This window comes from Grammomys surdaster, unplaced genomic scaffold (genome assembly GCF_004785775.1).
Source record: "Grammomys surdaster isolate TR1022 unplaced genomic scaffold, NIH_TR_1.0 61, whole genome shotgun sequence".
NCBI classification, from domain to species: Eukaryota; Metazoa; Chordata; class Mammalia; order Rodentia; family Muridae; genus Grammomys; species Grammomys surdaster.
In genome coordinates, this window is record NW_021604563.1 from 10,588,916 (window position 1) to 10,601,900 (window position 12,985).

General features: G+C 38.0%; 1 pseudogene; it reads right to left on the minus strand.

The window, feature by feature from the left end:
- Nucleotides 1-1,335: 1,335 nt before the first annotated feature.
- The window catches only part of LOC114626313, a 24,696-nt pseudogene continuing 13,046 nt past the window's right edge, over nucleotides 1,336-12,985 (minus strand).

Genomic DNA, 12,985 nt, shown 5'->3' on the forward strand with positions numbered 1-12,985 from the left:
CATTTGCAAAAGAGAGTCTAATGAACATGCTTTTACAATGAAAGGGAGAGATCTGCTATGGAGTGAGATTTAACATTTCTGAAGGAAAAGTCTGAAGTGAAAAAGTGAGGAAGATAAAAATCAGGGTCCCAAAGAAAGGTGGCAAATCACTTTCCCTGTGACAAGATGAAAAACAGAGTGAATAAAAATTTTCTAAAACCTGGCATTGAAAAGAGCAAGACAGAAGGAAATCCCATGATCATTCTCCTAAATCTCACCAATCATATTTGTTTAACAAGTAATTCTGGAAATTCTCAAATTCATATTAATATCAAAGGTCTGAACATGTTGCACTATGGTGTAAACTTATACTATCAATAATTAGTTATCTAATAAAAAGTATAAAATTAAATTCATCTGTTATAATACTCAACATGGTTCAAAGTAATGAAATACATGTATTTTCTTCAAGTCATCATCAGGAGAGAATTTTATTTCAACGTGTCATGTTAAACTGCAAGGATGTCTGTTAAATATGAAAATTAAACATGCCAAAGGAGAAGCCATGTTGTCAAATGTCCTCCTATCCCTTGACACCTCAAACCCACCCTTGTTCACCCTTCTATACTCCCGTTCGCCCTTTTTTTCCTTTTTTTAGATTAATTTTTTATTGGATATTTTATTTACGTTTCAGATGTTATCCCCTTTCCCCTTTTCAGTCCCCAACCAGAAACCCCCTATCCCATCCCCCCTCCTCCTGCTTCTATGAGGATGTGCCCCTACCCACCCACTCCCTCCCTCCCTTAAATTCCCCCACTGAGGCATCTAGCCTTCACAGGGCCAAGGACTTCCTCTCCCGTCTATGCCTTACAACTTTTTTTTCTTTTTATTAAACAAGAGAAAGTAGACAAATACATGTTGGTAATCATGTCTGTAATCACATAGAGACACAGTGTTATCTCTGAGCCCAATATATAGAGTAAAGAAAAAAGCTAGACTTCTATGCACTACTGCACAGGGACCTAGCACCCTATGACCTCCCGCAAAGCCAAGGAAACTGGAAAGCTTTTCTGTTTTCCCACAGAACATGGAGGTGATATTGAATCCAAAATTATTGAGACAAGAAAAAAAAATAAACTTAGAATAAAAACGTGGAGATTCCTTTCCTGATGTATTTTGCTGAAGATATTGTACCCCATATTAGTTGAGAACCATGATGTTGAGACTTCAAAAACAGGGCGACTGAGCACAGAGAGGGACAGGGAGAAAAAGACTGAAAGTTGCTAACAGGGACTAGAGAAACATAAAAGAGAGAAAGAAAATAGAAAAAAGTTTGGAATCCATCAATCTTCTGTACTAGTCATCCTTGCCTTCATCCTCCTCTCCTTCCTCCCCTGCACCCTCATCATCATCTTCTGCACCTTCATCCTCATCATCTTTATCAGTATCTTCCAATCCTCCTTCCTCTTCATTGTCGTCTTCATCATTGTCGTCGTTGTTGTAGTCGTCGTCATCGTCGTCATCATCATCATCATCATCATCTGCCTCTACTTTTTCATCATCCATATTGGGAACCAAATAATACTGCAAAGGATTTGGCCAAACATCTTTGATGATCTCTCCTAACGTCAGCAGCTGCGTTAGAACGGTCAGTAAACCAGGTGAAGACTCTCTCTGGCTCTTAGTGCTCTTTTCCTGATGGCCTTATTCTGTGTTTGACTTAAGCGTTTTGTCAAATCCTTTCCAGATTTCCATTTGATTTCGGTGGACTTTGAAGACAGGTCACCACTCTCATTCTGATGAAATTCTTTGGAGTGAACTTTACTTTCAAAGTAAGAATTTTCATCTAAATAAACGTCTATTCTGTAACCTGATTTATTGTCTTCAAATTCTGTCACTTCAATTCTGGTCATATAATGCAGAGCCTCCTCGTCTTCTTCCCCAAACAGTGCAGACACTTGTGGATGGTTGGCAGATATTAATACCCCAAAATTTGGGATTTTGGCAATCAACTCTGACTTCTTCGGAAAAAAATTGGTTGAGGGAGTTTCTTATATTTTTGATATACTTTCAAATTTTCCTCACTGGCTTGTTCATTAAGACTGTCTATTTCATTTTATACTTCATCAATATGTTCAACTGCTTCATGTTGTTCTTTTTCTTAGGACTAGTCGCTCCTTTTTACTGGCTTTGGCCTTCAGCGCAGATATGATGCTCTCTGCTATCAGGGCATGGAGCAGTGATCGGAGCGAAGGGAAAACCAATGGGGCAGAAGCACGCCACATGCACAGCGCCCACTTGCTCCAGCAACCTTCTCCTGGAGATACACATTTGCTTGCCCTCCCACACACTGTGGTGAATCCTTCCACATACACACACACACACACACCACACCCCGGGCATGGGTTCTCACTGAATGCAGGGAGGCATTAGCTCTGTTGGGATGCTCAACTCATGCCAGGTGCTCCAGCTCACTTCTTTATCCAAAATATAGGTCTTATTTAACATGACAAAGAGCCATCACAGGAGGTAGAAGGTGGTAGGGACTTGGGAAGAAGAGGGGAGAGAGAGAGGAAATAAAAGATGCGGCAGGATTAGGTGTGGGAGGAGACTGGAGAGATGTACAGAGGGTCAGGAAGTTGAACAGAAGTGTGTAGCAATGGGTGATGGGAAACTGGGGTAACCTACAGAAAGTCCCAGACACCAGGAATACAAGAAGCTCCCAGGACCCCAGGGGAATGTCATTAGCTGAAAAACCCACAAAGGTGAGAGAGAACCTGTAGAGACCATATGGGGAGGTTAGGCAAGGCCCTGGTTGGGGAATGTGGCCACCCACCCTTCTCAAAAATTTTAACTCAGAATTGTTCCTGTCTAAAGAAATACAGGGCAAAGAGTGGAGCAGAGACTGAAGGAAAGGCCATCCAGAGACTGCACCACCTGGAGATCTATCCTATATGTAGCCACCAGACCCAGTCACTATTGTTAAGGTCAAGAAGTGCTTGCTGACAGACAGGAGGCTGATTTGGATGTCTCCTGAGAGGCTCTGCCAGAGCTTTACTGATACAGATGTTGATGTTGCAGCCAACCATCTGACTGAGCACGGGGACTCCAACACACACGAGTTAAGGGAATAACTGAAGGAGCCAAACAGTTTTGCAACCCCATAGGAAGAGCAAAAATATCAACCAACTAGACCCCCTAACGCTCCCAGAGACTAAACCACCAGCCAGTGAGTACAAGTGGAGTTACCCATGGCTTCAGCGGCATTTGTAGCAGTGGATGGCCTTTTCAGGTATCGAAGGGAGGGAATGCCCTTGGTCCTATGAAGGCTTAATGCCCCAGTGTAGGTCAATGCTAATGCAGTGAGGTGGGGATGTGAGGGTGGGTAGAGGAGCATCATCATAGAAGCAGGGGGAGGGAGGATGGGATAGGTGGTTTGGGGAGAAGAAATCTGGAAGGGGGATAACATTTGAAATGTAAATAAATAAAATAACCAATAAAAAATTTAAAAATTGAAAGGCTAAAAATTCAATATATTAATTATTATTTAATAAGTGCAAAACATTGTTGCATAACAGTAAAATATTTCTATCTTTTCTTCAGCTTTTTTCTTAGATTTGTTTGTTTTGTACTGTTTGGATTGGTTTTTATTTTATATTATTATTAATTTTTAGATGCCTATTTGTTTTGTGATGAGAGAGAATAATAAATGTTGTGGATTTGGGTTGAAAGAGACTTGGAGATTAACTGGAAGGAGCTCGGGGAGAATATACTATAATAGGAACATGCTGTGTGAAAAACCTATTTTCAATAAAAAATAAAAAATCAACAAATAGCAAAAAATTAAAATTAAAACTATTTTTTCTTTACACATACATTTTCCCATGAATTTCTAATAAAATTTTGACTTTGATGATTTTAGTTGATGACAAGATCAGTGACATAGCCATTGTTTTCTCTTGGAGTTATAGGGTGGGCTCCTTTTGCTGAAGTCACTATGACAGAAGAATCAAATGATTCCACTTGGATCTTTCCTAAAAGCCTCGTTCTTGTAGTTACTTCAGTGGCTCCAGAAAATACTATGCAAGCTGCCAAGGAAAGGAAATAATCACAGAGTAGTACCAATTTGAAACACCTGTGATCCACAAAAATTACCAGTATTAATATATGCATAAAGATGCAATAATAGACATTTACATGTTGGTGGCAATCAACAGCTACATAAATGGACTTAAGGCACAAACAACAGGATAGAAATGATGCTTAGAACTGAAAACCTAGCCAACTTCCCAGTGCAAACGAGGTCATAGAACTTAGAAGAAAATCTACTACCTCCATTTGGCTAGACTAGTATAATTCATTACAGTATTCTAAATTTTATGTATATAACCACAGGCAAGTGTCAACAAAAAAGTCTCTCTTCACAATAATTAGCGACCATCACAGATAATCACAACTGGGGACAAACCCAGACCTAACGGATACAACTACTTTACAACTCCTACATTTATAATGATGGGAACACAGAAAAAGAGGCCAGAACATTGTAAGAGCCACAGTACCAGAAAGTCTTCCTTGAAAGAGTGACTACTAGAAATGGCTTCATAAACAAAACCAGAATGGTGTCAATATAAATGGACTTATTGATGTGGTAGAGAGGATATGTTGTATTTTCCCACTACTAAAGAGAAAACTAACAGGCAGCTAGTAACTACTGGGAGAAGGATAATTACTAGCCTATCTCAGATATAAAGTTTGTTGTTGGTTGTCCAATACATAGTGGTCAATTGTCAAATCATATATACACCAACCACAAAAGTGGAACTAGTAGATTGTATTTATATATTTATTTATATATATATAAATACATACAAACATGCATACATTCATTACCACACACAAATGTAGGCAATAATTATGTAAAAGAGGCTAAGAAATTGAGAATGTGTGAGATTATGAGAAGAGTTTAAAGAGAGTAGCTGAGAGAAGTTTAAGGGGAGAAAGCGAGGAAAAAACTGTTATTCTATTTCAATTAAGATCCTAATTTTAAGTGGCTGGAGAGAAGGATCAGTGGTTAAGAGAACTGACTGCTTCCAGAGGGCCTGAGTTCAATTACCAGCAACTACATGGTGGCTCACAACCATCTATAGTGGAATCCAATGCCCTTTTCTGGTACACAGCTGTACACACAGATAGAGTACTCAGTTATTAAATAAATAAATCTTTTAAAAAATATATTTTTAGAAAAGGCAACAAGAAGCAAATAGATATGATTGCTGTCTGCTACATCCAATTTGTAAACAATATTCAGAATTCAACATAATACCATATATATATATGATACATGTGTATACACGTAAGAAAAGTTTCCATCATTGAAAACAATAAAAAATATAATGTTATTATACTAGACAATAATCATAAACATAGAATAGCCAAAACATGTTCATGACTTCTCCAGACAATACTAATTAAGAACTCTATGTAAACTTTTCTTGAAATTTTAATAATAATATTATACTTATGTGGTTTTTATTATTTCAGTTTACAGCCCAGTATCAGATCCCCCTATCTTCCCAGTAACTCCCAAATCAGAACCTCTGTCAATCTTCTCTCTGCTTCTCCTTTGAAATGGTGAGTCCTTACTCTATGTATCACCTCCCCCTAAATGCCCTCCTACTACCACCGCCCCTGGCACCTCAACTCACTACAAGAATACTCACATTATCTCCCACTGAAACCAGACAAGGCAGTCCATTTAGGAGAAAAAGATCTACCAACAGGCAGGTAACAGTTTCAGGGAGATCCCTTGCTCCTGTTGTTGGAAACCAAACTGCTCATCTGCTTCCTATGTGCAGGGTACCTAGGTCCAATCCTTACTCTTTAGTTGGTGATTCAGTCTTTGGGAGCCCTGAGGGTCCAGGTTAGATGACTCTGTTTGATGTTCTGTGAAGTCCCTGTCTGCTTTAGCTCGCTTAGTCGTCCTCCCAAGTTTTGCATAAGACTTCTCACACTCAATGTAATATTTGGCTGTGGATCACTATAGTTTTTTATATTGGCTTCTGGGTGAATCCTCTCAGAGGATAGTTATATCTCAACTGAAGAATAGATAAAGAAAATGTGGTTCATTTACACAATGGAATACTACTCAGTCATTAAAAACAGGGAAATCATGAATTTCACAGGAAAATTGATGGAACAAGAAAACATCATCCTGAGTGAGGTAGCACATAACCAAAAGGACATGAATGATAAGCACTTACTTATAATTGGATATTAGATGTAATGTAGAAGATAACCAAATTATAATAAACAGACACAAAGAAGCCAAATAACCCAAAGGAGGATGGTTGACTCTTTCTCAGAAAGGGAAAGAAAATAGATATTTGAGGTGGATGGAAGGAGGGAACTGGGTGGTACAGGGATTAGTAGGGGACTGGGTGAGGAATCAGTTGTAGGCAAAGTAGGGGAGAGGAAAGGGAAATCAGCAGTGGGTGGTTGAGGTCAATTTCTAGGATGTACTAGAGACTTGGGATAGGGAGGTCCCAAAGGTTCTATGAGGGCAACTCCAGCTGAGACTTCTAGCAGTGGGGGATATGGATCTAGAAGTGACCACTTCCTATAGTCAGATAGGAATCCCTATGGAGGAATAAAGACAGCAATCCATCCATAGAACCTTTGACCCAAAATGTGTCCTGCCTACATGATGTGCAGGGACAAATATAGAGCAGAGAGGGAAGAAATGCCCAACCAATTCCTGCCTCAAACTGAGAGATATCCTGTGGATAAGAACCACCCAAACCCTGACACTATTAGTGATATTCTCTTAGGCTTGCAGACAGGAACATAATAGTAATATTCTTAAAATGAGAGTTCTAGAGTCATGTTGATTCCATCTTGTTTCTCTAGCTAAATGCTAGAACACTTATATAGGGTACCTGATCGATTGCATCCTAAAGGTATTGTTCTTATCAAATGAGAACAATGTTTTATATATAACCACATTGTATACTGATGTACAAAATAAGCTTTCTAAAAATGATGTTTCCAACTAAGTACTTTTCTGGAAAGGCATTTTCTTTGTGGTATTGTAGCAATAAAGTATACTGTGACAAACCTCTAGTTTCCTAGTATATGTCCAATAGACTGTAAGGACAAGACAAGCTTCTGCCTGCCAGCCAAAGAGACTGATTTCATAAAGTACCCTCTTGTACTTAAAAGTCAGTTGTTTTTAACAGACACATTTCTTCATCAATCACATTCTTAAAAATTGCTTCAAAAATACTTATCTGAAATAGATATTTCACTTTATAATCAGTCAGCAATGTTTGAGTGACAGAAAACTACTATCTAAAGATTATATATATATATATATATATATATATATATATATATATATATATGTGTGTGTGTGTGTGTGTGTGTGTGTGTGTGTGTATAAACACTCAAAATTATTCTTTATTACTAAACTATATCTGTCAGCAGAATACATTTTATTTAACTTATATTTGTTTTAGATAGAGCCCTTCTAAATTAATTTTTTCCTCAATGATCTGCTTAGCAATTTGTTTTATATACATTGGGAATACATTTTCGTGAGTTGACTAACTGGGGAGCTATTTCAGAGAAATTTTAGTGAGACCCAAGTGAGAAGAGATTATATCAAGAGTTGATAAAAATTGTTGTTTTTTTTAATTTGAAAATTTAGCTTTAGCATCTGAGCATCATACTCTGTAAACAAAAGTTTGAAGGCCATTGTGAGGAAAGGATGTGTCACTTTAAGATTTGGATCCAAGCCATGAGAGATTCTTGCTCCAAAATAGATTGCTTTTAAGTTGCAAAAAACTGCCTTGCTCTTACATGTATTTTCAGCACTTCCAAGTGTCCCACCGTTTTTCAATCATATGGTTTTTGATTGGCACATTATTTTGTTCAAATGTAAAGTTTTTTCCTATGCTTTACATGTGGAAAAAGTTCCTATTTTAGACAGTTATGTAGGAACCTTTATTGCTTGGCATGGATGAGCTATATTTGGCTCAGCTCAATCTGATGAAATTTTAAGCTCAGCAGGAACAAGGATAGGTGACAAAGTTGTTCTGCGTTCACAGTACAGGAAATAGCTAAAATGAAAAATCTGGAGTCATATGTTTAAGTTTCAATCTAATCTTTATATCTTAATATCTACATGTCATCTTGAATATGAAATATCTGATACAAAATAAAATTCAGCGTTTTAGTTTTTAGGATTAGCATTCATCAGATTTTTATAGACCATTGGGATCAATTGAGCTTGCTCCTGTACCTGAGATAGGTTGTCTTTTTTGTCTGAAAAAAAAAATGATTCTAAAGGCTATACTAAATTATTTCTCAAGTGAAATACAGGGAGCAATTTTTTTTTTTTTTTTTTTTGCGTAGAGATAAAAACACATGGTGGCTCTGCATGCTTCACTACTTGTTGGGTGGTCCAACTGGTCCACATAATAGAACATACTGTAGTGTGGTCAAAACTAAAAAGTACAACACAATAGGAAGGCCAGAGTGATTCAAGGTAGTTCAGGCTTTATACATACAACAAATTAATGTGTAAACTATTTATTTAAAGCAAGAGACAAGAAAAAGGGATAAGATTCTCCTTGTAATTGATTAATACTTTTTGGTTAGTTGATCTACTCTATAGCCCACGTGTTTGGTATGACATCACATATCCTATATCATAATGTAGCAGAAGGACCCAGTTTCTTAGTCCCTAGCCTTAGATATGTTGTTACTCTTGTTTAGTTCCCAAATTAAACAAAATTAAGTAGAACAAAATGTACAAAGCAAACCTGTAATGGGAAAAGTCAATCCTAAAGCTCAGCTAAGGTTTTGAGGAACCTCTCTGAAAGAAAAAAAAAAAGGCTTCTAGGTACACTATACCTATATGGCCCTAAAGGAAATAAGATGTACATGATAACTTCTTTTAGCAGAGGATTTGTAAATGATGAGAAATATTACCCATGAATATTTGTTAGTTTGGATGATATAGCAGAGTACTGAGCATAGCCAAAGCAGACAAAATGAACCATAGAAAGATGAAGAAAATCTCTGTCTCTTATTTAATCCACTTGTTGATCTCATCTACATATAAAATGTATAAATCCTATCACCTTCCCACCTTCCTCTCTAGGTTTTCTGGAACACCTCCATATCCATCTCCCAGCTTGATGTCCACCCCTTCCCTCCTTCCTTCATTTCTTTCTTTCTCCACTAGATTCACTCAGAGTTACCTGTATATATGTGAGTTCAGGATTCCCTACTAGAGGATAGCCAATCTAACATAAACCCCATTGTTGAAGAAAACTGATAAAACTTCTTTCAGCCTCCATAAATGCCCACAGACTTCCATTTGATTTCTTCATGTTTTGTGATCAAAGTATACGGTATTAAAATATAACCATCACCTCAGTGATATCTGGTGAACAACCAATATCACAGTCAATATTTAGTATTGATTTGGGATTTTCAGAGTTGACTTTAACAAACAGCTCAAAGTTAAACATCCCATGAGCCTAGCATGAGTCTTTTATATGTTGAATATCATAGAGAAAAGAAACAAAGATATTTAATTGTGATTTAGAGTTGAATATAGTATTTTGGAGATTTGAGAAATAAAAAAAATGGTCAGATCGGTGTTTGCAGAGGCCACTGGAAAAGGAAATGAAGTGTAATTATTAGGCTGTACTAAAGGCTCTCTTGAAGTTTGTATCCTTCAATTTTGAGTACAGATAATCAAAATGATGGAATTTTTTCTATCTGCTATCTTTCTATTTGAGGTTGGATACTTAATAGGCAGATGGCTAGATTTACTCATGTTATTATAATCAAGGCATGAAAAAATATTAAGGGATTCAGTATATATGCTAGAAATTACAGTTATAATTCATTACCTGACTGGACTATGTCACAGATTTACAGTGGATGTCTGTAATCAAACAGGTATATGTATATAATTTTCCTACATTTGCATAGATATGATGAATTTTAATCTATAAGTTGAACATAGAAAATTATACATCCTTTTATTATTGATCATATATATACATATATATGTGTATATAAATATATATATGTATACATGTGTGTGTGTGTGAATGCATGCGTGCGTGCATGCGTGCATGCGTGTGTGTGTGTGTGTGTGTGTGTGTGTAGAAAGTTTATTTAATTATCTGGTGAATTCACTGGCCCCAAGGATGGAGGCCAGGGAAGTTGCCATGGGACATCTGGGGTGTATCAGGAGACAGGGCACTGTTACAGAGAAGAAAGGAAGAGAGAAGGAGAGGAAGAAAGGAAGAGGGAGAGGGAGGGAAAGGGAGAGGGATTAGGGAGAAAGAACTATTGATTAGATCTTTTGCATTTATCCACCACTAACATTTCTTCCTTAACTTTATAAAAATTAAGGTATATAATTTAGGTCTGTTTAATTGTGGTGTTTGATGCTTATTTTATTTGCAATTTCTTAAAATTAAACTTATATATTTTTAAAAATTATAAAAATAACTATGGTGAAATAAAACAATTGTAAAAATATACATTGTAATAAACATTATGTATATGTTCTCTCTGACTATATCTTCATGTAATTTTACATTTTACTTAAAGGAATTATTTGTGACCTTTCTTTAGCATACCTAAATTACTATTTTCAGAATTAATGAGCTTGGGTTCATTTATAATAAGGAAAGGATTAGTGGCATACAAACTCTACATGTAGCCTGGAGAATTTTTAGCAGAGTTATGTGTCAGTAAATTAAAAAGTCTGAATATTCTGAAAATAAAATGATGCACTTGTTTCATGAGATAGGGTACTATGCAAAGAGATCCTACCATAGTTTTACAGTTATATAAAGTATAAAGCTTTATGAATTTTTTTTATTTCTAGGTTATTCTTGGTAATATTTAATTCTGTGTGACAACATGGAATTATAGAAAATATACATGTACGATGAAGAGGTCTCTTACAAATATAGTGAAAGTACACATTATCTAACATGAAGATTAAATGGCATTTCTACTTTTGTTGTGAATACATGGTTTATTTTTCTATTGATCAAAAATACTACTATTTGAGCTATCATGTATCTATACCTTTGAACTAGTGAATTAGCTTCTCTAAGACTCAGAATCCTCATTCACAGAGTATAGCAGAATCTGTTGTCATATAATTAATTATAAAACAATATAGCATAGGTATTCCAAGAAGACAGGGATTTAAAGAAGATTCCCTTGATGGCTAAAAGCATAAGATACAATGCTGAGGTCAACAGTTCACGGGGAGTCCTGCTCCAAGAATATAGGTACATCATAACTTCTGCATCTCTGTCACAGAGATTGTCATGGGAGAGGAAGACTGAAAAAAAAAATTAAGTAGTAGAATACCAGGAATTCTGCTTTGAAACAGTCTTTCATGGAAATGGTTGCCTAAATAGGACAATAAAATAGTAATACCAATGGACATGTGTAGGACTGTGTAAGAGTATCTTGGTTCTTGAATGGGCATGGGCCTGGAACCCCGAGACTCCAAGGGAGAAATGGCAAGTGTTTGGCCACGTCCCCAGAACCCAAGGTCCTGATACACAGTCTAGTCTCCATGGACCTACGTTGTTCAGTCACGTAGGCCATTATAGCCCCTCCCAAAGTGCACAGGTAGAGTGACTACAGGCCTCAGGCCCTAGGGATTTACATACTAATGATGGCCAGAGGGCAGAGCAAATTAAGCATTCTTCCCAGACCCTCCCCCTTTCTCCTCCTTACTTAACTCCGGTCTTCCCTGAGTTTCAGGGGGTACATCCAGATCCATCTACCATCCTCCATGAAAATAATCCCTTTTGGAACCAAAGACTTTCTCGTGTCATTGGAACCTGCCATCACCAAAGTTTCCAGCCTTTGGAACTCCAGACCTTTCTCCTGTTTGTGGAACCCAATGGCGTGGAAAGCCTCCAGGACTCCACCTTGGCCACTTTTCCCACAGACATGTTCACATGGAAGGACAAAATTTCTGTGGGATTCTGCTAGACCAAAAAATACTGGAAACTACTGACTGCTGGAGAAGAAAATTTAGTATCTCAAGTATAGTTCTGTGGGGCTGATAGCTCTCAGGTGGGTGCGGAAGGATGCTGCAGGGCAACACCCAGGCATGGAGTGATCTCAGTCTGAAGTTCCCATGGGGGCAAGGCTCCTGAGTGGACCCAGAGGCTGGTGGTCTCCATTCTTGGTCTCCTGGATGCCGCTGGGGGACAAGGAAGAACAGAGACCTGAGAGGAATGAGGGGAGAGAAGGAGGCCCCGACAGTGCCCCTCGAGAAAGAGACTCTTTGTTAGGGCACTTGCTTGGCTGGATTGGCTCCTCAGCTAGCTTGTTTGAATTTTTGGCCTCTGCTGCAATACACAGAGAAGTCCTCCACGGGAGATTAGGCAGCAGCTGTGGCAGCTCATTAGTTAAAGGACTTCTCTATGGTTTCCTATGGAGGGGCCCCGAAGACACAAAGATTTCCATGGTTTTACCAGTTTTATTGTCATGGTGGATGGTAGATGAATCTGGCTGTACACCCCTACAAAACTCAAGACAGACCTGAGTTAAATAGGGAGGGAGGTGGAAGGAGGGTCTATGAAAGAATGCTTAATTGGATATGCCCTCTGGCCTTTAGGTATCTCATTAATATGGAAATCTCTCAAGGACCTGAGGCCTGTAGTCATGCCCTTTACCTGTGGAGGGGCTAGTAGGGGCATTGCCCTTCATGACTGAAAGGCACTGATCAATGGAACTCTTTGGCCATGTGTCAGGAGCCTGGGGTCTGGGGGCATAGCCAAATACCTACCATTGTCCCATTAAGGACCGGGGTTTGAGGTCTGTGCTCGACCAGAACCAAGCTATCCTTTCACAGTCCCACATAGTTACTCTCAGTGATTGTTCCACACAGCAGTTGTCAGTTTTGAAATTTTACATACACTAACAGCGAAAGTGTACTATG